The 21,970-nt window shown below is 39.6% G+C and overlaps 1 protein-coding gene and 1 pseudogene across 8 annotated transcripts in view; both read left to right on the top strand.

Moving 5' to 3' along the window:
* SBF1 (SET binding factor 1) overlaps positions 1 to 21,970 on the top strand; it is a 107,882-nt gene that overhangs the window by 31,916 nt on the left and 53,996 nt on the right. The window lies entirely within an intron of this gene.
* LOC143691176 (Golgi pH regulator A pseudogene) lies at positions 11,783 to 20,979 on the top strand (annotated as a pseudogene).

Here is a 21,970-nt window from a genome sequence, read left to right as displayed (position 1 = left end):
CAATCCCTTGATGCTGAGTCTCAGCTCATTCTAGGGTTTTTCTCAATCCCTTGATGCTGAGTCCCAGCTTATTCTGGGATTCTGTCCCATGTTGCCAGAAAGGTCCACACTCCTGGGAGTCATGTCCCATGTAGACAGGGGGAGGGTGGTGGGTTTGCTTGTTGTGTTGACTGGAGAGAGAGGCCACATCCGAGCAAAATAAGAGGCTCTCCTGGAGGTGACTCATAGGCCTAATTTTAAGTAGTCTTGACCTATCGTTTGTGGGGTTAAGTTTCATAAGAACAAACCCCAAGACTGGGGACTTAGCCTATAGCTTTGGTTGTCCACACTGCTTGCGAGAATATCAAGAATTCAACTTGGGGAAGTTGAATTTTCCCCTGTTCTCACCATGCCCTGAAGGGGACTTTGCAAATACTTTTTTATTCACTGTTCGAATCACTCTGGGATTCATAGGGGCATCTCTCTGGACAAACCCACAAAATCTCATGTCCTACTCAAGGTTCCATGTACTTATGGTGTTCAGTTCAGCTGTCTGTTAAGTTATATTAGGAACTGCACTAGTTGAAATATAAATTTTGTACCAAATAAACATTTTTTTGCTTTAGTCTCACACATAAGTTGAAATTTTAAAATATTAGTTACCATCTATTTTCAGTACCCTTGACTAATGACACTCCTTTGATCTTCCTCATGCAAAAACATTTTTAAAATTTGTACATTTAGTCACTATCATTATACACTCTAGGCATTCCTAGATTATACCATCTCGATCTTTATCGTCTTTCTTTCTGATTTCATTTGTGCCCCTAACCCTCTTCCTCTATCATTCTCACATTCAGCTTCATTCAGTGTTTTAACATAATTGTATTACAGTTAGGTAGTATTGTGCTATCCATTTCTGAGTTTTTACATTCACTCCTGTTGCACAAGCTGTATCCCTTCAGCTCCAGTTACCCAATATCTTGCCCTATTTCTATCTCCTGATGGTCTCTGTTACCAACAAAATTCTCAAAGTTTATTCACTGAAGTCAGTTCGTATCAGTGAGACCATATAGTATTTGTCCTTTTGTTTCTGGCTAATCTCACTCGGCATAATGTCCCTAAGGTCCATCCATGTTGTTACATACTTCATAACTTTATTCTGTCTTACAGCTGCATAATATTCCATCGGACGTATATACCACAGTTTGGCCACTCATCTGTTGATGGACGTTTTGGCTGTTTCCATCTCTTCGCAATTGTAAATAATGCTGCTATAAACATTGGTGTGCAAATGTCCGTTTCTGTCCTTGTCCTCATGTTCTCTGAGTAGATACCTAGCAATGATATTGCCAAGTCATATGGCAATTGTGTATTTAGCTTTTTGAGGAACCGCCAAACTGCCTTCCACAGCAGTTGTACCATTTGACATTCCCACCAACAGTGGATAAGTGTGCCTCTTTCTCCACATCCTGTCCAGCACTTGTCATTTTGTGTTTTATTGATAATGGCCATTCTGGTGGGTGTGAGGTGATATCTCATTGTGGTTTTGATTTGCATTTCTCTAATGGCCAGGGAAGTTGAGCATCTCTTCATGTGCCTTTTGGCCATTTGTATTTCCTCCTCTGAGAAGTGTCTGTTCAAGTCTTTTGCCCATTTTGTAATTGGGTTAGCTGTCTTTTTGTGGTTGAGTTGAACAATCTCTTTATAAATTCTGGATATTAGACCTTTATCTGATGTGTCATTTCCAAATATTGTCTCCCATTGTGTAGGCTGTCTTTTTACTTTCTTGACAAAGTTCTTTGATGCGCAAAAGTGTTTAATTTTGAGGAGTTCCCATTTCTTTCTTTCTTTCTTCAATGCTCTTGCTTTGGGTGTAAGGTCTAGAAAACCGCCTCAAAGTATAAGATTTATAAGATATTTCCCTATGTTTTCTTCTAACATTTTATGGTCTTAGATCTAATGTTTAGGTCTTTGATCCATTTTGAGTTAACTTATGTATAGGGTGTGAGATGTGGGTCCTCTTTCATTCTTTTGCATATGGATATCCAGTTTTCTAGGCACCATTTATTGAAGAGACTGTTCTGTCCTGTGTGAGTTGGCTTGACTGCCTTATCAAAGAGCAATTGTTCATAGATGAGAGAGTCTATATCTGAACATTCTATTCGATTCCATTGGTCAATATATCTATCTTTATTTCAGTATCAAGCTGTTTTGACCACTGTAGCTTCATTATATGCCTTAAATTCAGATAGTGTGAGATTTCCGACTTCATTTTTTTTTCTTAGGATAGTTTTAGCCATTTGGGGCACCCTGCCCTTCCAGATAGATTTGGTTATTGGTTTTTCTGTTTCTGAAAAGTAAGATTTTAATTGGTATTACATTGAATCTGTAAATCAATTTAGGTGGAATTGACATCTTAACAATATTTAGTCTTCCAATCCATGAACACGGTATGCCCTTCCATCTATTTAGGTCTTCTGTGATTTCTTTTAACAATTTCTTATAGTTTTCTTTAAATATGTCTTTTGTCTCTTTAGTTAAATTTATTCATAAATATTTTATTATTTTGGTTGCAATTGTAAATGGAATTTGTTTCTTGATTTCCCCCTCAGATTGTTTGTTACTAGTGTATAGGAACACTACAGATTTTTGAGTGCTGATCTTGTAACCTGCCACTTTGCTGTACTCATTTATTAGCTCTAGTAGTTTTGCTGTTTATTTTTCGGGGTTTTCGACATATAGTATCATATCATGTGCAAACAGTGAGAGTTTTACTTCTTCCTTTCCAATTTTGATGCCTTGTAAGTTTTTATTTTTGTCTAATTGCTCTGGCTAGAACTTCCAACACAGTGTTGAATAACAATGGTGATAGTGAACATCCTTGTTTTGTTCCTGATCTTAGGGGGAGGTTTTCAGTTTTTCCCCATGGAGGATGATGTTAGCTGTGGATTTTTCATATATTCTCTTTATCATTTTGAGAAAGTTCCCTTCTATACCTGTCCTTTGAAGTGTTTTCAACAAGAAAAAATGTTGAGTTTTGTTTTTTGGGTGTGTGTGTGTGTGCATGCTCTGGAAATTGACCCTGGGTCTCCCTCTGAACTACCCATGAACCCAGAATTTTGAATTTTGTCAAATGCCTTTTCTGCATCAATCAGGATGATTGTGTGGTTTTTCTGCTCTGATATGCAGGTATGGTGTATTGCATTCATTGATTTTCTTATGTTGAGCCAGCCTTACATATCTGGGATGACTCCTACTTGGTCATGGTGCATAATTCTTTTTATGTGCTGCTGGATTCAATTTGCAAGAATTTTGTTGAGGATTTTTACATCTATATTCATTGGAGAAATTGGTCTGTAATTTTCTTTTCTTGTAGTATCTTTGTCTGACTTTGGAATGAAGGTGATGTTGGCTTCATAGAATGAGTTAGGTAGCCTTCCCTCCTTTTCCGTTTTTTTGAATAGTTTGAGCAGGATTCGTACTAATTCTTTCTGGAATGTTTGGTAGAATTCTCATGTGAAGCCGTCTGGTTCTGGACTTTTCTTTTTGGGGAGCTTCTTAATGACTGATTCAGTTTCTTTACTTGTAATTGGTTTGTTGAGGTCTTCTATTTCTTCTTGAGTCAAGTTGGTTGTTCATCCCTTTCTAGGAAATTGTCCGTTTCATCTGTGTTGTCCAGTTTATTAGCATAGAGTTGTTCCTAGTATCCTCTCATTACCTTCTTTATTTCTGTGGTGTCAGTGGTTATATCTCCTCTTCCATTTCTGATTTTATTTATTTGCATCCTCTCCTTTTTGTAAACCTTGCTTAGGGTCCATCTGGCTTAATGATTTTCTCATAGAACCAACTTCTGGTTTTGTTGATTTTCTTGATTGTTTTCATGTTCTTAATTTCATTTATTTCTGCTCTACATTATTTCTTTCCTTTTGCTTGCTTTGGGGTTAGTTTGCTGTTCTTTTTCTAGTTTTTCCACGTGAAGAGTAAATTCCTTGATTTTTGCTTTTTCTTCTTTTTTGATACAGGTATTTAAGGCAATAAATGTCACTCTTAGCACTGCTTTTGCTGCATCCCATATATTTTGATATGTTGTGTTTTCATTTTCATTTGCCTCGAGATATTTACTGATTTCTCTAGGAACTTCTTCCTTGACCCATGGTTGTTTAAAAGTGTGTTGTCGATCCTCCATGTATTTGTGAATTTTCTGGCCCTCTGCCTATTATTGATTTCCACCTTCATTCCTTTATGATCTGAGAAAGTGTTTTGTATGAGTTCAGTGTTTTTAAATTTATTGAGACTTGCTTAGTGATCCAGCATATGGTCTATCCTTGAGAATGATCCATGAGCCCTTGAGGAAAAGATATATCCCACTGTTGTGGGGTGTTAAGTCTAGTTTGTTTATTGTATTATTCAAATTCTCTTTTTCTTTATTGATCCTCTGTCTAGACGTTCTGTCCATTGATTAGAGCTGGGAATTGAAGTCTCCAACTGTTATGGTAGATGTGTCTATTTCTCTTTTCAGTTTTTGTCTCATGTATTTTGGAGCACTCTGGTTTGGTGCATAAATATTTATGATTGTCATTTCTTCTTGTTGAATTGTTCCTTTTATTAATACATAGTGTACTTCTTTGTCTCTTTTAATTGTATTAAAGTCTAATTTGTTGAATATTAGTATAGCTACTCCTGCTCTTTTCGGATTGTTATTTGCATGAAATATCTTTTCCTCACCTTTCACTTTGCACCTATGTTTATCCTTGGGTCTAAAATGTGTCTCCTCTAGACAGTGTATAGATGGATCCTGTTTTTTAATCCATTCTGCCAGTCTGTGTCTTTTGATTGGGAAGTTTAATCCATCACATTTAGTGTTGTTACTGTAAGGCAGTACTTTCTTCTACCATTTTGCCTTTTGGATTTTATATGTCATATTGAATTTTTCTTCTTTTTACCTTTAGTGATAGTCTTCATTTCCACACTGTACTCCACCTTTCTCTCTCCTGTCTTTTCCTATCTGTCTCTAATGCTCCCTTTAGTATTTCTTGCAGAGTCAATCTCTTGTCACAAATTCTCTCAGTGATTTTTTTGTCTGAACATGTTTCAATTTCCCCCTCATTTTTGAAGGATAATTTTGCTGGATATAGAATTCTTGGTTGGCAGTTTTTCTCTTTTAGTATCTTAAATATATCATACCACTGTCTTCTTGCCTCCAAGGTTTCTGCTGAGAAATCTATGCATAGTCTTATTGGGCTTCCCTTTTATGTGATGAATTGCTTTTCTCTTGCTGCTTTCAAAATTCTCTCTTTCTCTTTTACATATGACATTCTGATTAGTAAGTGCTTTGGAATACGTCTATTTGAATCTATTCTGTTTGGGGTATGCTGCACTTTTTGGATGTGTAATTTTAAGTCTTTCATAAGAGTTGGGGAATTTTCAGTCATAATCTCCTCCATTAGTTTTTCTCCTCCTTTTCCCTTCTCTTCTCCTTCTGGGACACCCACAACACATATATTTGTGTGCTTCATGTTATCATTCAATTCCCTGAGTCCCTCCTCATATTTTTCCATTCTTTTCCCTATATCTTCTTACATATGTCAGATTTCAGATATCCCATCTTCCAGTTCACTAATCCTGTCTTCTGTCTCTTGAAATCTAACATTGTAGGTTTCCATTGTTTTTTTTCATCTCTTCTACCGTGCCTTTCATTTCCATAAGTTCTGTGATTTTTTTTCAGACTTTTGATTTCTACTTTTTATTCAACCCTTGCCTTCTTTATATCCTCCCTCAATTCGTTGATTTGATTTTTTATGAGGTTTTCCATGTCTGTTCAAATATTCTGAATTAATTGTTTTAACTCCTTTATCTCATTTGAATTGTTAGTTTGTTCCTATGACTAGGCCATATCTTCAATTTTCCTAGCATGATTCATTATATTTTGCTGGTGTTTAGGCATTTAATTACCTTAATTAGTTTATTCTGGAGATTGTTTTCACTTTTGTTACCTAGGATTTTCTTGCTGGATCAATTTGTTGTCAGTCTGTTCTTTGACATTCAGTTCAGCTTTTTCTGGTTCTCTAGCTTAGGTTTTGTTTAACAGAGGAGAATTTTTCAGTTCTTGTTTTCTTGTTTCTTGCCCTGCCTGTATGGTGCCTTTTTTTTTTTCTTCCCCTTAGGAGGCTCTACTTAGGTATTATAGACCCCAGTCAGATTTTCCCAGACCAAACTGACCTCCTCTCAGGTGGAAAGTGTCACCTGCATCAGTTTTCCCCAAGGGTGAGACCCAGCAGGTTGAAAGACTTTTCTATGAAGCCTCTACACTCTGTGTTTTTCCTATCCTGCCCAGTATCTGGCACTTGTCTGCCTGTGGGTCCCACCAGCATAAGTTGATGTGGTACCTTTAACTTCAGCAGACTCTCCCTACTTGGGATGTGGTTGAGACAGAGGAGGGGTTGTATGCTGGCTTTAATTGTTTCAATTTTCCAAACCCTGGTGTCTGAATTCCTTGTGGCAGAAATTCCACCTGAACTGAGCCCCACTCCTCTCCTGGGGAAGGCACAGCCTCCAGACAAGCTCTCAGACAAAGTTAATTCCACACTTTCTGGGGCAGTTGAAGCCTGAGAAGCCTTGCAGTTGTATGCAAAGAACAGTCAAGGTGTAGAAACACAGCCACAAAAAAGTAAAGAAAAGAAAAATCCTTTTCAGAGCAGGATCCCTGTTCCTCAGGTTTGCCAAGCAAGAGTTTAAGTTTGTACATTGCTCTGTGTATCTCCAAGTCCTATGTGCCCCATCTCTTCCTTCAGGGCCCAGACCCTTTCAAGTATTTTGTGCTGTCTTATCCAAAGAAGTGTCAGTGTTTGTTTGTTTGTTTTCGTTTTCTTTTCTTTTTCCGTCAGCCCTGCCCCTCTGTGCTGGGGGCAAAAACCAGCAACCTCAGCTTTGACTTGAGGTTCAGGTGAGCTGGGGCCTATTTTTCGTAGTCAGAATTTGTTAATTAATTCCACAGATTGGAACTTGGCTGAGCTCAGCCCCTCACTGTTAGTAAGTTCTCTTTAATTTCCCCTCTGGGAACTGGCCTGTGGGTATGGGCGCCGGCCACCATGGCATGGAGCACTCACCATTCTGGGTGGGATCACAGCTGGTCCAGCTTGTTCAGAGTGGTGTATGCTGTGTGTCTGGTCACTGAAGTGGTCCCAGCAGTTCTGTACTTTTCCTGGCTACATACTAGCTGCTCTGGAAGATGAACTCAATTTCATACCTCACTAAGCCACCTACTTGGCTCCCTCTGTTTTCCCATTCTAACTTTCTGATGGTGGAAGGAACAGTCAGTAATATTGGGTAGGGAGATGGAACTAGCTAATATTCTGGAGAGGCTGGCCGCTCTAGGTTTCAGGACTTGTCTAGTCCAGGGACCCATTTGGAGGTTGTAGGTTTCTGGATGGAACCTTTGTAGAATCTTACATATTGTCCTAGATGTTCTTTAGGATTAGCTGAAATTTTTTTTTTTGTTTTCAAATAACTGTTTAAGGTATCCATAGGCAAAACAAAATCTCATTCCTTATACAAAAACTCAAAACAAATGATAGATCTAAATGTAAAATGTAAAACTTTGAGAAGAAAACATGGGAGAAGATTCTCATATTGAAGATTAGGTGTAAAGTCTTTAGACACAGCACTAAAATTATCCCTAAAATTAAAAAATTGATAAATTGTACTTCATCAAAATTGAAAATTTTTGCTTTGTGAAAAACCCAAAATAGAATAAAAAGACAAGCCACCACTTAGGAGAAAATATTTGCAAATCCTATTTCCGACTTGAATCTAGAATCTAGAATGAACTCTTTAACCTTAACATTAAGAAAATAAACAACCCAACTAGAAAATGGATAAAGACTTGAACAGACACTTCACCAAAGAGATTACACAGATGGGAAAGAAGCACATGGAAAGATGTTTGACATCATTAGCCAATAAGGAAATGTATATTAATACCACTATACACCTATTAGAATATATATATATATGTATATATATATGTATATAGAGAGAGACAATGAGAAAGAGAGAGAGAGAAAGAGAGAGAAACCATACCAAATGCTGACAAAAAGCTGGAGAAACTGGAGCTTATACATTGGTGGTAGACAGCCACTCAAGAGGGTGGCAGTTTCTTACCAAATTAAACACACAATCTTTAGGGATATTTGGGCTATCAGCATTCTCACTTTTTCATGTTGGAAGGGGCTGTCAATAATATGGTGTAGGGAGATGAAACTAGCTGATGTTCTGAAGAGGCTGGGCCCTCTAGGTTTCAGGACTTATCTAGTCCAGGGACCCATCTGGAGGTTATAGTTTTCGGGAAAATTACCAAGTGCATGGAACCTTTGTAGAATCTTATATATTGCCCTAGGTGTTCTTTAGGTTTGACTGGAATGGTTTTGGTTGGGGTTTGGCAAGTTATGATTGGTAGCAATGTCTACCTGAAGCTTGCATAGGCGTGACCTCCAGAGTAGACTCTTGTTCTAGTTCGCTAGCTGCCGGAATGCAACACACCTGAGACAGACTGGCTTTTAATAAAAGGGGATTTATTTTGTTGGTTCTTCAGAGGAAAGGCACTAACTTTCAGCTGAGGTTCTTTCTTATGTGGGAAGGCACAGGGTGGTCTCTGCTGGCCTTCTCTCCAGGCCTCTGGGTTCCAATAACTTTCCCCAGGGTGATTTCTTTCTGTACCTCCAAAGGCCTTAGCTGAGCTGTGAGTGCTGAGATGAGGTATGCTGAGCTGCTTGGGCTGTGCTACGTTATTAACTCAAATATCATTCACTGCAGCGGGCACGCCTCTTAGCTGACTACAGATGTAATCAGGAACAGATGAAGTTCACATAACATTGGCTCATGTCCACAGCAGTTTACCTAGGCATCTTCACCTGGTCAAGTTGACAACTGAATCTAACTACCACAGCTCTCGACTCTATTTGAACTCTCTCACCACTGATACCTTATTTGTTACTTCTTTTCCCCCTTTTGGTCAGGATTGCATTGTTTATCTTATGGTGCCAGGGTCAGACTCATCCCTGAGAGTCATTTCCCACACCACCAGGGAGACTTTCACCCCTGTATGTCATGTCCCATGTAGTGGGGAGGGCAATGATTTCACTAGAGTTGGGCTTAGAGATAGTAAGGCCACATCTGAGCAACAAAAGAGGGCCTCGGGAAGTAACTTTTAGGCATACCTATCCCTTGCATGACTTTTATTCCTTGACCAAGTAAGAGCAGCACCCAGGTTGTGATGAAGCTGATGTGCTATAGGATGATAACTGACTTGTTGTGGACATAATCATAATCAATAAGAATGAGTATGGGTATCAGCATTGCCAGTACGAGTACATCCAAAGATGAAGGATGTCTTTTGTGATCTCACCGAGGCTTATATTTTTATCTGGTTCTGATAAATAAGACACAACAAATGGTTCTGATGGTTTCATCATTGAGAAGAATCCAAATAAGCAGAGAATTACTATGGGAAAAGCCCAGGAATGGTTTGGTGAAGTTTCGCCACCATCAATGTCTGGTTAAAAGTTAGAGTCTGGGAAAATGTCCAAGTTAAGAATCCCAAAAGCCCACTGCCGGGATCCCTATCTCCTCTGCTCATCTTTACCTTCTCTTCTGGGTTTCCTTGATTTCAGCTTCTTGCTTTGGTAGCTCCCCTCTTTCTCTTTTCATCCTTTAAGTTACCCTTACTGGTACTCTTCAGTTCTGTGCCCTCCTCCAGACCTCTCTCTGTCCTTTTTTTTTTTTAACTGGCACAGTGCTCTTTAGGATTTCTTATAGGGCCAGTCTCTTGGTGACAGATTCTTTCAGGATTTGTTTATCTGTGAAAATGTTCATCTCTCTCTCAGTTTTGAAGAACAATTTGGTTGGGTACAGAATTCTTGGCTTGAAGTCTTTTCTATTTCAGGATCTTAACTATATCATACCACTGCCTTCTCGCCTCCATAGTGCCAGTTGAGTAGTCTAAACTCAGTGTAATATGGTTTCTCTTCTGTGTAGTAGATTGTTTTTCTCTTGCTGCTTTCAGGATTTTTGCCTTTCTTCAACATTTGACAGACTAATTAGTATGTGTCTTGGGGAAGGCCTATTTGAATTTATTCTACTTGGAGTTCGTAGGGATTCCTTTGTCTATCTTTTCTCTGAGATCCAATTCAAATTTTTCCATCTTTTTTTTTGCCATTTGCTGTTTTGAGTGTTCAAAATCAGTTGTCCTGTCCTCTAATTTGCTTATTCTTTCTTCTGCCCCTTTAAATCTGCTGTTGTGTGTCTTGAGTATATATTTTTTTCTTTTTTTCTTTTTATTCATGGGCAGGCACCGGCAATCGAACCCGGGTCCTCGGGCATGGCAGGCAAGCATTCTTACCTGCTGAGCCACCATGGCCCGCCCTTGAGTATATTTTTAATTTGGTCTACAGCATCTTTAGTCTCTGATATCTACTATTTTTCTATTTGTTCTTTCAAATTCCTCTTTATGCTCCTCTAGTGTCTTCTTGATGTCCTTTATGTCATTAGCCGTCCCATTTACTTTATTTAATAGAGTTATATGAACATGTTTGATTTGTTTTTCCAACGTCTGTATCTTCTCTGGTGTTTTAATTTGGTCTTTTGACTGGGCTATATCTGTCTGCATTATGATATGTTTAGTGATCTTCTGTTGCCTTTGATGCATGTAAATATCTTGATTGGTTTACTTTGGAAGTTGATTTCCTTTACTGTTCTAAAGCCTTGTATTTGTGGGATGGATGTGGAGCAGGATGTGGGACTTGGGGCAAGGCACAACAGTGTTATGATGGGTTGCAGCACAGATATAGGCATAGGTTGGGGATGCTGCGCTGGTGCCTGTGAGCATGAGGTACATCTCAGGCAGACCTTGGAGTGTGGGAGCAGGGTTCAGTGTGGGGGCACATAGGTAGGCACACTGGGGGGCAGATGGGGAGGCTGAGTAGATACATGGGGACTGGTGTGCAGGTAGGATGTGGATGGGTGGGTGGAGCAAAGGGGTCAGGGTGCAGGGTAGGTGACACAGAGGTTGTGCACGGGGTGGGCAAGATACGAGTATGTCCTTGTTTGGGGCGGGGGTGGGGCAGAGGGCTTGGATGTGGAAGTGGGAGTGTATAGGGTCGGACACAGGTCATTAGGGTTGTGGGACATGGGTTGGGGAGGGTAAATATTGGATGGGTGGGATCCTGGCGTGGTGTGCATGTGTGGAGGGGATTGGAGCAGGTGTACATGTTTGTTCAGGGGGCTATGTAGCACAGATGCGCACGTGAGCACCTGCCAGGTGTGGGAGCAGGGTGCTTGTGCCAGGGGGTGGGGCAAGGGTACACACATTTATGAGGCAGGGGTTGGGGGTGCAGGGGTCAAGAAATCAGTGAATGAATGCCTGGGCACCCAGCAGTGGGGAGGATGTGGCTGTGTGGGTGCACAGGTCTGGGGTACGGGGCCCTGGTGTGCACTGGTATAGGTGGCGGGGCCCTCGTGCACATGCACAGAGCTCAGTGCGGGGTGGAGCTGTGCAACTGTTGGGGCTGGGTACGAATGTATTCTGGGTATGGAGGTGAGTGCTTACAGCCTTTATGTGCTGACCACTGCCTTCAGGGGACAGGGAGGAGGAGATGAGCCACAGGAGGGACAGGGCAAGACTGCATTTGCACAATATAGATGAGTTGGGCTGGGGCAGGTGTGTGCCCCCTTGGGGTGGGGATGTGGGGGGGGTATGCATGGGATGGGGGTGGTGGGGTAGGGGCTGGTGATGAGATTCAGGTGTGTGGGGTGAGGGGCAAGTCGTGCGTCGTGGGGCAAGTCGTAGGTCATGGGGCTGTGCCATGAGGGTAGCATGTGGGGCTTGCTTCCTAGTTCCCATCTCCCCGTCGCACACTCCTAAGGGCTCCAGGCTTCTGTTTGGAAAGAAATGCTTTCCGTTTTGAAAGGCTGTTTGCACCAGCTGGAACGGTCTCTGGTTCTTTGCGTCTTAGTTCTTCAGCTTTTGCCACCAGGACCTCCCTGCATGGTGCAGAAGACTCCCAGGTCACTTACACCCTGGAATCACCATCTTAGTTGCCCTCCCATCCCTTCTCTAGCTGTTCCTTGGAGCAGGGGTGAACTTGACCTATCCTATTCCACCATCTTCCCGGAACTGTGTCTAATGTCCTTTATTTCAATCTGAAGGACTCCCTTTAGTACTTCCTGTAGGGCACGTCTTCTGGTAATAAGCTCTTTCAGCTGTTGTTTATCTGTAAATGTCTTATTAATTTCTCCTTCATATTTGAATGAGTATTTTGCAATATATACAAATCTTCCTTGACTGTTTTTCTTGAGCACTTTAACTACTCTACTGCACTGTCTTCTGCCCTTCATGGTTTCTGATAAGAAATCCTGTGTTAATTGAGAATTAACAGAGGATCTCTAGTATGTAACAAGTCATTTCTTTTGCTGCTTTTAAAGTCCTCTGTTTTTCTTTGGGATTTTGACAGTTTCACTCCTAATGTGTTCTAGTGTAGATCTCTTAGAGTCTATCATGCTTGGAATGTATTGAACTTCCTAGATGTTTATCTTCATGTCTTTCATTAGATTTGGGAAGTTTGGGCCATTATTTCTTCAGATAATCTGCCCCTTTCTCTCTTGTCCTTTTAGGACTCCAAATGATGCACATGTTGGTACGCTTGATGGTGCCATACAGGTCTTCAGGCTCACTTCTTAGGTATGGGTGTTTCATACACACCCTTTATATTGAAAAAGGTTCCTTCTATTGCTATCTTTCAGAGTGTTTTTATCAGAAAAGATGCTGGATTTTGTCAGATACCTTTTTCTGCATCAGTCGAGATGATCATGTGATTCTTCTCCTTTGATTTATTAGTGTGGTATATTATGTTGGTTGATTTCCTTCTCTTGAACCACTCTTACATACCTGGGTTAAAAATCTACTTGATCGTGGTGTATAATTCTTTTTATGTGCTATTGGATTTGTTTTGCTAGTATCTTGTGGAAGATTTTTGCATCTATATATAGAGAGAGATTGGTCTGTAATTTTCCTTTCTTGTGATATCTTTATCTGGTTTTGTTATTAGGGTAATGTTGGCTTCATAGAATGAGGTAGGTAGCATTCTCTCCTGTTCAGTTTTCTGGAAGTGTTTGAGCAGGATTGGTATTAATTCTTCCTGGAATGATTGGTAGAATTTACCTGTGAAGCATCCGGACCTGATCTTTTCATTGTTAATGTTTTTTTTTTTTTTTTTAATGGAGTATGCAGGAATACTTCATTTATTTTTTTAGGTATATTATTTTCTCACATACCATATAATCATCCACATTTTACAAACAGTGGTTCATAGTATCATCATATAGCTGTGCATTCATCATTACAACAGATTTTTGAATATTTTCATTAATCCAAAAAAAGAAATAAGAATAAAAATAGAAATAAAAAGGAATGCACAAAACGTCCCATGACTCCCACCCTCCCCATTTATTTATTTATTTATTTATTTTTCATACTTATCTGTCCATACACTGGATAAATTGAATTTTGGTCACAAGGTTTTCCCAATCATATAAACTCACCTTAAAATCTTGATAGTTATTCAGTCATCTTCAAGAATAAAGGCTGTTGGATAGTTAAACAATTTCAGGTATTTCTCTCTAGCTACTCTTAATACACGAAAAACTGAAAAGGGATATCTGTATACTGTGTAAGAATAACCTCCAAAGTGATCTCTTGACTCTATTTGAAATCTCTCAGCCACTGAAACTTTATTTTGTTTCATTTCTCTTCCCCCTTTTGGTCAAGAAGGCTTTATTACTCCCATGATGCCAAGCCAGGGTCATACCTGGGAGTCATGTCCCATGCTGCCAGGGGGGTTTACCACCCCCGGGAGTCATGTCCCACGTAGGTGGGGGAGGGCAGTGAGTTCATCTGCTGAATTGGCTTAGAGAGAGAGAGGTCATATCTGAGTAGCAAAAGAGGTTCTCTGGAGGTGACTCATAAGTAGATGTAGCTTATCCTCTGCAGGAATAAGTTTCATAGGGACGAACCCCAAGATTGAGGGCCTGGCCCTCAATTGGCAGTCCCCAATGCTTGCAAGAATATCGGGTCTTCTCCAAGTGGGGAAGTTTAATAGTTCCATCTTTTCCCCTAGTCTCTCAGGGTGACTTTGCAGAAGTCTTTTTAATCTTCTGCCCAGATTACTTTTTTTTTTTGAGATATTTTTATTGAGAAATCTTCACACACATACAGTCCATACATGATATGCAATCAGTGGTTCACAATATCATCACATAGTTGTATATTCATCACCATGATCATTTTTAGTACATTTGTATCACTTCAGAAAAAGAAACAAAAGAAAAAACACATCCCATACTCCTTATCCCTCCTTCTCATTGACCACTAGTATTTCAGTCTTATTGGTAGGTTTTGTTTTTTTTCATACATGGATTTTTATAACAGTATTATTCATAATGGCCAACTGGTGGAAATAACCCACATATCCATCAACAGACATTTGAAAAAAACAAAATTTGGTATATCCATGCAGTGGAACATTATCCATATAAGACTGAGGTTCTGATACATGCTGCAATGTGGATGTACCTGGAAAACATCGTGGTAAGTAAAATAGGCCTGTCAGAAAAGACCACATATCATGTTATTCCATTCATGAGAAATATCCAGAATACGGAACCTGCATAAGTGGTTTAGAAGGGGTTGGGGGTGGAGTTGGTGGTGATAGAGGGGTAGGGGGTTTGATGGCTAAAGGGTGTGGGCTTCTTTTTGAGGTGAAAATTTTATAGAATTGACTGTGGTGATGGTTGCACATACTAAGAACTATTGAATTGTAAATATTAAATGGATGAATTCTATGGTATGTAAATTATATTTAAAAAAAGTTGTTAAAAGAATAACACAAAGAACTTCTGTGTACTTTTCACTTACATTCACTAATTGTTAATATTTTGGCACATTTGTTTATCCTCAGACATCATGCCCTTTACTCCTAAATACTTTACATGTATTTCCTAAGAATAAGGACATTCTCTTACGTAACCATAGTACAATGATTAAAATGGGGGAAACTTGATATTGATATAGGACTATTGTCAAATATGCAGCCTATATTCAAACTTCATCAGCTGTCTCAGTATCTTTGATTACAATATCCCCCTGATTTAGGATGCAGTATGGGAGTACTGGTTGCATTTACTTGTCTTGCCTCTTTATCTCCTTTAATCTGGAATAATTCATTATGTTTGTCTTCATGACACTGAAGAGTACAGGCCTATTGTTTTGTAGGATGTCCTTCATGTTGGATATTCATGTGAAATTTAATGAGAAGGCTTGGTTGTAAGGATTTGGCAGAGAGGAAAAAGAATTACAAGTTTGTGGTTAGCTGTGATTGCAGGGCTTGGCAGGTGAGAGTCTGTGGGGTTTTTTGTTTTTTTTAAAAAATATTTTTATAGACAAATCTTTACACACATACAGTCCATACATAGTATACAATCAGTGGCTCACAATATCATCATCTTGTTGTGTATTCTTCACTATGATAATTTTTAGAACATTTGCATCACTCCGGAAAGAGAAATAAAAAGAAAACCTCCTACATCCCATACCCCCTGCCCCTCCCTCTCATCGACTACTAGTATTTCAGTCTTATTGGTCGGTTTTTGATGACTGTTTCAATCTTGTTACTTGTGATTGGTTTGTTGAAGTCTTCTGTTTCTTCTGGAGTCTGTGTGGGTGGTGGCCCCCAGACAGAGGCCGCCTGTGTGAGGGGCCAGCGGCTGGGATGCAGTATCCTCAGGAAGTGGGAAGTGGAGGGAGGATTCCTCCTTACTTTTCTCCATGAGGTTCCTGATAGACTCCAGCATCATGAAAACCTCCCAGATAGTTTTCTTTGGATGTGGATGGCTTTTCTTCTTGCACCAGTTGTTTAAGGACTGAGATACGTCAGTCTGTTGTTCAGGAGATTTTCTCTGTGACCTTGCATTTTCTTGCGCCATGTTGGAGCTCATCATCTTTGCAATCTTAGGCATTCTAAATAGAGGCTCCTGTTACTTTCACTGGAAAATAAACCCAGGTGTAATTCTGCTGGTCCTCGTTTTCATGGTGCCTTTCTACATTGGCTGTTTATTGTGAACAATATCCAACTGTTGGATAGTGACTGCTTTTTTCCTGTTTCTTGTGGTTGACCTTCATGTATTTCTTCTGGAAAGTAGGAGATCCATTTTGTCTTCTTGGGATCATGTCCACAGAGCAGCCCCTCAGCCAGGTAGGTGACTTGAGTGACTCAGAGCGCTTCTTTCTGGAGGTGGTGCTGTCAGCTGCCCCTACGCCTACAGGCCCTACCTCCTCAGGAGCGTGGCTATATAGACATCCTTCCCTGGAGATGGACACTACTCCAGCCATGGGTGTGATCATAAGCAAGAGGGAAAGGATGGCAGTGGCATGGAGAATGTATTCCTGAAGGGGGCGGGGCATAACAGACCGTCAGGATTCCAGGGAATGATGGAGGGTTACCACTTCAGCCTCAGTAAGTGAAAATCTTACCCTTGTTCAACAGAAAGTGGATGCTTTGGAAGAACTAAAACGGTAGCTTTTTCTAGAAGCAACTGATCTATGCTATCAATGAGAGAATAGAATACTCCAGGACTTTCAAGGGGAGATATTTTAATTCTCTGGGTTACTTTTTCTCCATTTACTTACTGTGTTTGGAAAATTTTCATGGTGACCATCAATACTGTTTTTCAGTGGGTTGGGAAAATTGATCCTGTCTCAAGAAGCATTGAGAGCGCTGTGAATAATCTGGAAATCCAATTTGATGTAAGTTCTGGTGCCAGTACATTTCCTTCATTTGGGTGGAATAATCATCATCACATCCATCAGAGGATTGCTGATCATTCTTCCCAAGTTCTTTTTTTTTTAAAATTTATTTATTAATTAAAAAATAAAGAAACAAAATAAAACAACATATATAATCAGTAATTTACAATATCATCACTTAGTTGCATATTCATCATTTCTTAGAACATTTGCATTAATTCAGAAAAAGAAATAAAAAGACAATAGAAAAAGAAATAAAATGAATACAGGAAAGAAAAAAAAAAATTATACTTACCATACCCCTTACCCCTCGCTTTCATTGATCACTAGCATTTCAAACTTAATTTATTTTAACATTTGTTCCCCCTATTATTTATTTATTTATTTTTATTAATTAAAAAAAATAACAACAAACAATAAGATCATTCCATTCTACATATATAATCAGTAATTCTTAATGTCATGACATAGTTGCATATTCATCATTTCTTAGAACATTTGCATTGATTTAGAAAAAGAAATAAAACGATAATAGAGAAAAAAAAGTTATACATACCATACCCCTTACCCCTCGCTTTCATTTACCACTAGCATTTCAAACTAAATTTATTTTAACATTTGTTCCCCCTATTATTTTTTTTTATTCCATATGTTCTACTCTTTTGTTGATATGGTAGATAAAAGGAGTATCAGACACAAGGTTTTCACATTCACAGAGTCACATTGTGAAAGCTATATCATTGTTCAATCATCATCAAGAAACATGGCTACTGGAACACAGCACAACATTTTCAGGCAGTTCCCTCCAGCCTCTCCAGTACACCTTTTTTTTTTTTTTTTTCATTTAACCCATTTCAGTTTATATTATTCTTTTTTTGAAAAAAAATTTTTATTAATTAAACAAAATTGCAAGAAACACAAACATTCCCAACACATACACTCAGCAATTCATAATATCACGTAGTTGCATATTCATCATCATCATGATCATTTCTCAGAACATTTCAATCAATTCAGAAAAAGAAAAAGACAACAGAAAAATAAAACAAAAATGGAAAAAAATTTTACGTACCATACCCCTTACCCCTCCCTTTCATTGATCACTAGCATTTCAACTAAATTTATTTTAACACTTGTTCCCCCTATTATTTATTTTTATTCCATATGTTCTACTCTTTTGTTGATATGGTAGATAAAAGGAGCATCAGACACAAGGTTTTCACATTCACAGAGTCACATTGTGAAAGCTATATCATTGTTCAATCATCATCAAGAAACATGGCTACTGGAACACAACTCTACATCTTCAGACAATTCCCTCCAGGCTCTCCATTACATCTTGGTTAACAAGGTGATATCTACTTAATGCATAAGAATAACCTCCAGGATAATCTCTCGACTCTGTTTGGAATCTCAGACATTGACACTTTGTCTCATTTCACTCTTCCCCTTTTGGTCGAGAAGGTTTTGTCAATCCCTTGATGCTGGGTCTCAGCTCATTCTAGAGTTTTTCTCAATCCCTTGATGCTGAATCTCAGCTCATTCTGGGATTTCTGTCCCGCGTTGCCAGGAAGATCCACACCCCTGGTAGTCATGTCCCACGTAGACGGGGAGGGTGGTGAGTTTGCTTGCTGTGTTGTCTAGAGAGAGAGGCCACATCTGAGCAACAAAAGAGGTTCTCTTGGGGGTGACCCTTAGGCCTAATTTTAAGTAGGCTTGACCTATCCCCTGTGGGGTTAAGTTTCATATGAACAAACCCCAAGACTGGTGGCTCAGCCTGTAGCTTTGGTTGCCCACACTGCTTGTGAGAATATCAGGAATTCAACTTGGGGAAGTTGAGTTTTCCCTCGTTCTCACCATTCCCCAAAGGGGACTTTGCATATACTTTTCCGCTCACTGATCAAATCACTCTGGGATTCATTGGGGCATCTAGCTGGACAAACCAACAAAATCTCATGTCTTACCCAAGGTTCCATTTACTTATGTTATTCAACCAGGCTGTCTACATAAGTTATATTAGGAAATGTACTAGTCAAAATATAAATCTTGTACCAAATAAACATTTTTTGCTTTAGTCTCACACATAAGTTGAAGTTTTAAAATATTAATTACCATCTATTTTCAGCACCCTGCAGTAATGACATTCCTTTGTTCTTCCTCATGCAAAAACATTTTTAAAATTTGTACATTTAGTCACTGTCATTATACACTCTAGACAATCCTAGATTATACCATTTCAATCTTTGTCGTCTATCTTTCTTTCTGATTTCATTTGTGCCCCCAGCCCTCCTCCCTCTATCATTCTGACATTCAGCTTCAATCAGTGTTTTAACATAATTGTATTACAGTTAGGTAATATTGTGCTGTCCATTTCTGAGGTTTTATATTCAGTCCTGTTGCACAGTCTGTATCCCTTCAGCTCCAATTACCCAATATCTTACCCTGCTTCTATCTTCTGATGGTCTCTGTTACCAATGAAATATTCCAAGTTTATTCACTAATGTCAGTTCATATCAGTGAGACCATACAGTATTTGTCCTTTTGTTTCTGGCTAATCACACTCAGTATAAAGTCCTTAAGGTCCGTTCATGTTGTTACATGCTTCATAACTTTATTCTCTCTTACAGCTGCATAATATTCCATCTTATGTAAATGCCAGTTTATTTAGGCAACCGTCTATTGATGGACATTTTGGCTACTTCCATGTCTTGGTAATTGTAAATAATGCTGCTATAAACTTTGGTGTGTAAATGACCATTTGTGTCCTTGGCCTCGTGTCCTTTGAGTAGAGACAGCATATAGATGGGTTCTGTTTTTCAATCCATTCTGCCAGAGTATGTCTTTTATTGCAGAGTTTAATCCATTAACATTCAGTGTTATTACTGCATGGGTAGTACTTTCTTCTACTATTTTACCTTCTGGATTTTATATGTCATATCTAATTTTCCTTCTTTTTACGTCTACTCATAGTCTTCCTTTCTACACTCTCTCCACACCTCTCTCTTCTGTCTTTGTATCTATCTCTAGTGTTCCCTTCAGTATTTCTTGCAGAGCTGGTCTCTTGGTTACAAATTCTCTCAGAGATTTTTTGTCTGAAAATGTTCTAATTTCTCCCTCATTTTTGAAGGACAATTTTGCTGGATATAGAATTCTGGGTTGGTAGTTTTTCTCTTTTAATAATTTAAATGTATCAGCCCACTGTCTTCTTGCCTCCATGGTTTCTGCTGAGAGATCTGCACATAGTCTTATTGGACTTCCCTTGTATGTGATGGATTGCTTTTCTCTTGCTGCTTTCAAGATTCTTTCTCTTTGACCTCTGACATTCTGATTAGGAAATGTCTTGGAGTATGTCTGTTTGGAGCTATTCTCTTTGGGGTGCGCTGCACTTCTTAGATCTGTAATTTTAGGTCTTTCATAAGAGTTGGGAAATTTTTAGTGATAATTTCCTCCATTAGTTTTTCTCCTCCTTTTCCCTTCTCTTCTCCTTATGGGACACCCACAACACATATATTCATGCGCTTCATATTGTCTTTCAGTTCTCTGAGTCCTTGCTCATATTTTTCCATTTTTTTCCCTATAGTTTCTGTTTCTTGTCGGATTTCAGATGTTCTGTCCTCCAGTTCACCAATCCTGTGTTCTGTCTCTCGAAATCTACTATTGTAGGTTTCTACTGTTTTTCTCATCTCTTCTACCTTGTCTTTCATTCCCATGAGTTCTGTGATTTGTTTTTTCAGACTTTCCATTTCTTCTTTTTGTTCATTCCTTGCCTTCTTCATATCCTCCCTCAATTCATTGATTTGGTTTTTGATGAGGTTTTCCATGTCTGTTCGTACATTCTCAATTAATTGTTTCAGCTCCTGTATGTCATTTGAATTGTTGGTTTGTTCCTTTGACTGCGCCATATCTTCAATTTTCCTAGTGTGATTTGTTATTTTTTGGTGGGTCTAGGCATTTAATTACCTTAATTAGTTATTCTGGAGATTGCTTTCACTTCTTTTATCTAGGGTTTTCTTGCTGGATAAATTTGTTGTCTATCTGTTCTTTGACATTCAGTTCACCTTTATCTGGACGTCTAGCTTAAGTTTTGTTTAACAGGAGAATTTTTCAGTTCTTGTTTTCTTGTTTCTTACCCTGCTTGTATGGTGCCCTTCCGCCCCCCCAACCCACACCCCCCCCCCCCCCCCACCGCCTTAGGAGGGTCTATTTAGATATTATAGACCTCAGCCGGGTTTTCCCAGACCAAACTGGCCTCCTATCAGGCGGAAAGAGTCACCTGCGTTGGTTTTCCTTAAGGGTGAGACTCAGCAGGTTGAAAGACTTTCCTGTGATGTCTCTGGACTCTGTTTTTCTTATCCTGCCCAGTATGTGGTGCTCGTCTGCCTGCAGGTCCAACCAGCATAAGCTGGGGCGTGGTGGAGACAGAGGAGAGGTTGTAGGCTGGTTTTAATGGCTTCAAATTACCAAGCCCTGGTGTCTGAATTCCTTGAGGGAGGGATTCCACCTGAGTTGGGCTTCACCTCTCCCCTGGGGAAGGTACAGCCTCCAGACAAGCCCCCAAAAGAGCTCACTTCTGCCTATGACTGGGACCGTGGCAGCCTGAGAAGTCCTGCCGCTATATCCAAAGGCAGTCAAGTCTTTGTAGAAACACAGCCACAAAAACCTCTGTTTCCTTCTTTTTTCCCCCCTTTTTACCTTCAGCCTTGCCCCCTTGGCGCCAGGGCAAAAATGAGCAATCTCCGCTTTGACCAGGATCCCCTGAGCTGGGGGCGTATTTTTAGTAGTCAGAATTTGTTAATTAATTCCACAATTGGCGTTTGATTGTGCTCAATCCCTGCTCCTGGTAAAATCTCTTTCCTTTCCTCTCTGGGAAACAGACTGTAGGGGGAGCGGCGCCAGCTGCTGCGGCTTAGGGAACTCACACGGTTCTGTGGGGGCTTGCAGCTAGTCCAGCTGGTCCAATCTGGGGTATGCTGTGTGTCTGGTCACTGACGTGGCCCCAGGAGCTGTTCTGTACTGTTTCTGGTTATTTAGTAGTTCTTTTAGTTCTTGACGAACTAAAATGCGCACATTGTTAAGCTGCCATCTTGACCCGGAAGTCTTCCCCCAAGTTCTTTTATACCATCCCCAGCAGTAGGT

Source organism: Tamandua tetradactyla, chromosome 7 (assembly GCF_023851605.1).
Source record: "Tamandua tetradactyla isolate mTamTet1 chromosome 7, mTamTet1.pri, whole genome shotgun sequence".
NCBI classification, from domain to species: domain Eukaryota; kingdom Metazoa; phylum Chordata; class Mammalia; order Pilosa; family Myrmecophagidae; genus Tamandua; species Tamandua tetradactyla.
This window is presented reverse-complemented; position numbering and strand designations above follow the sequence as displayed.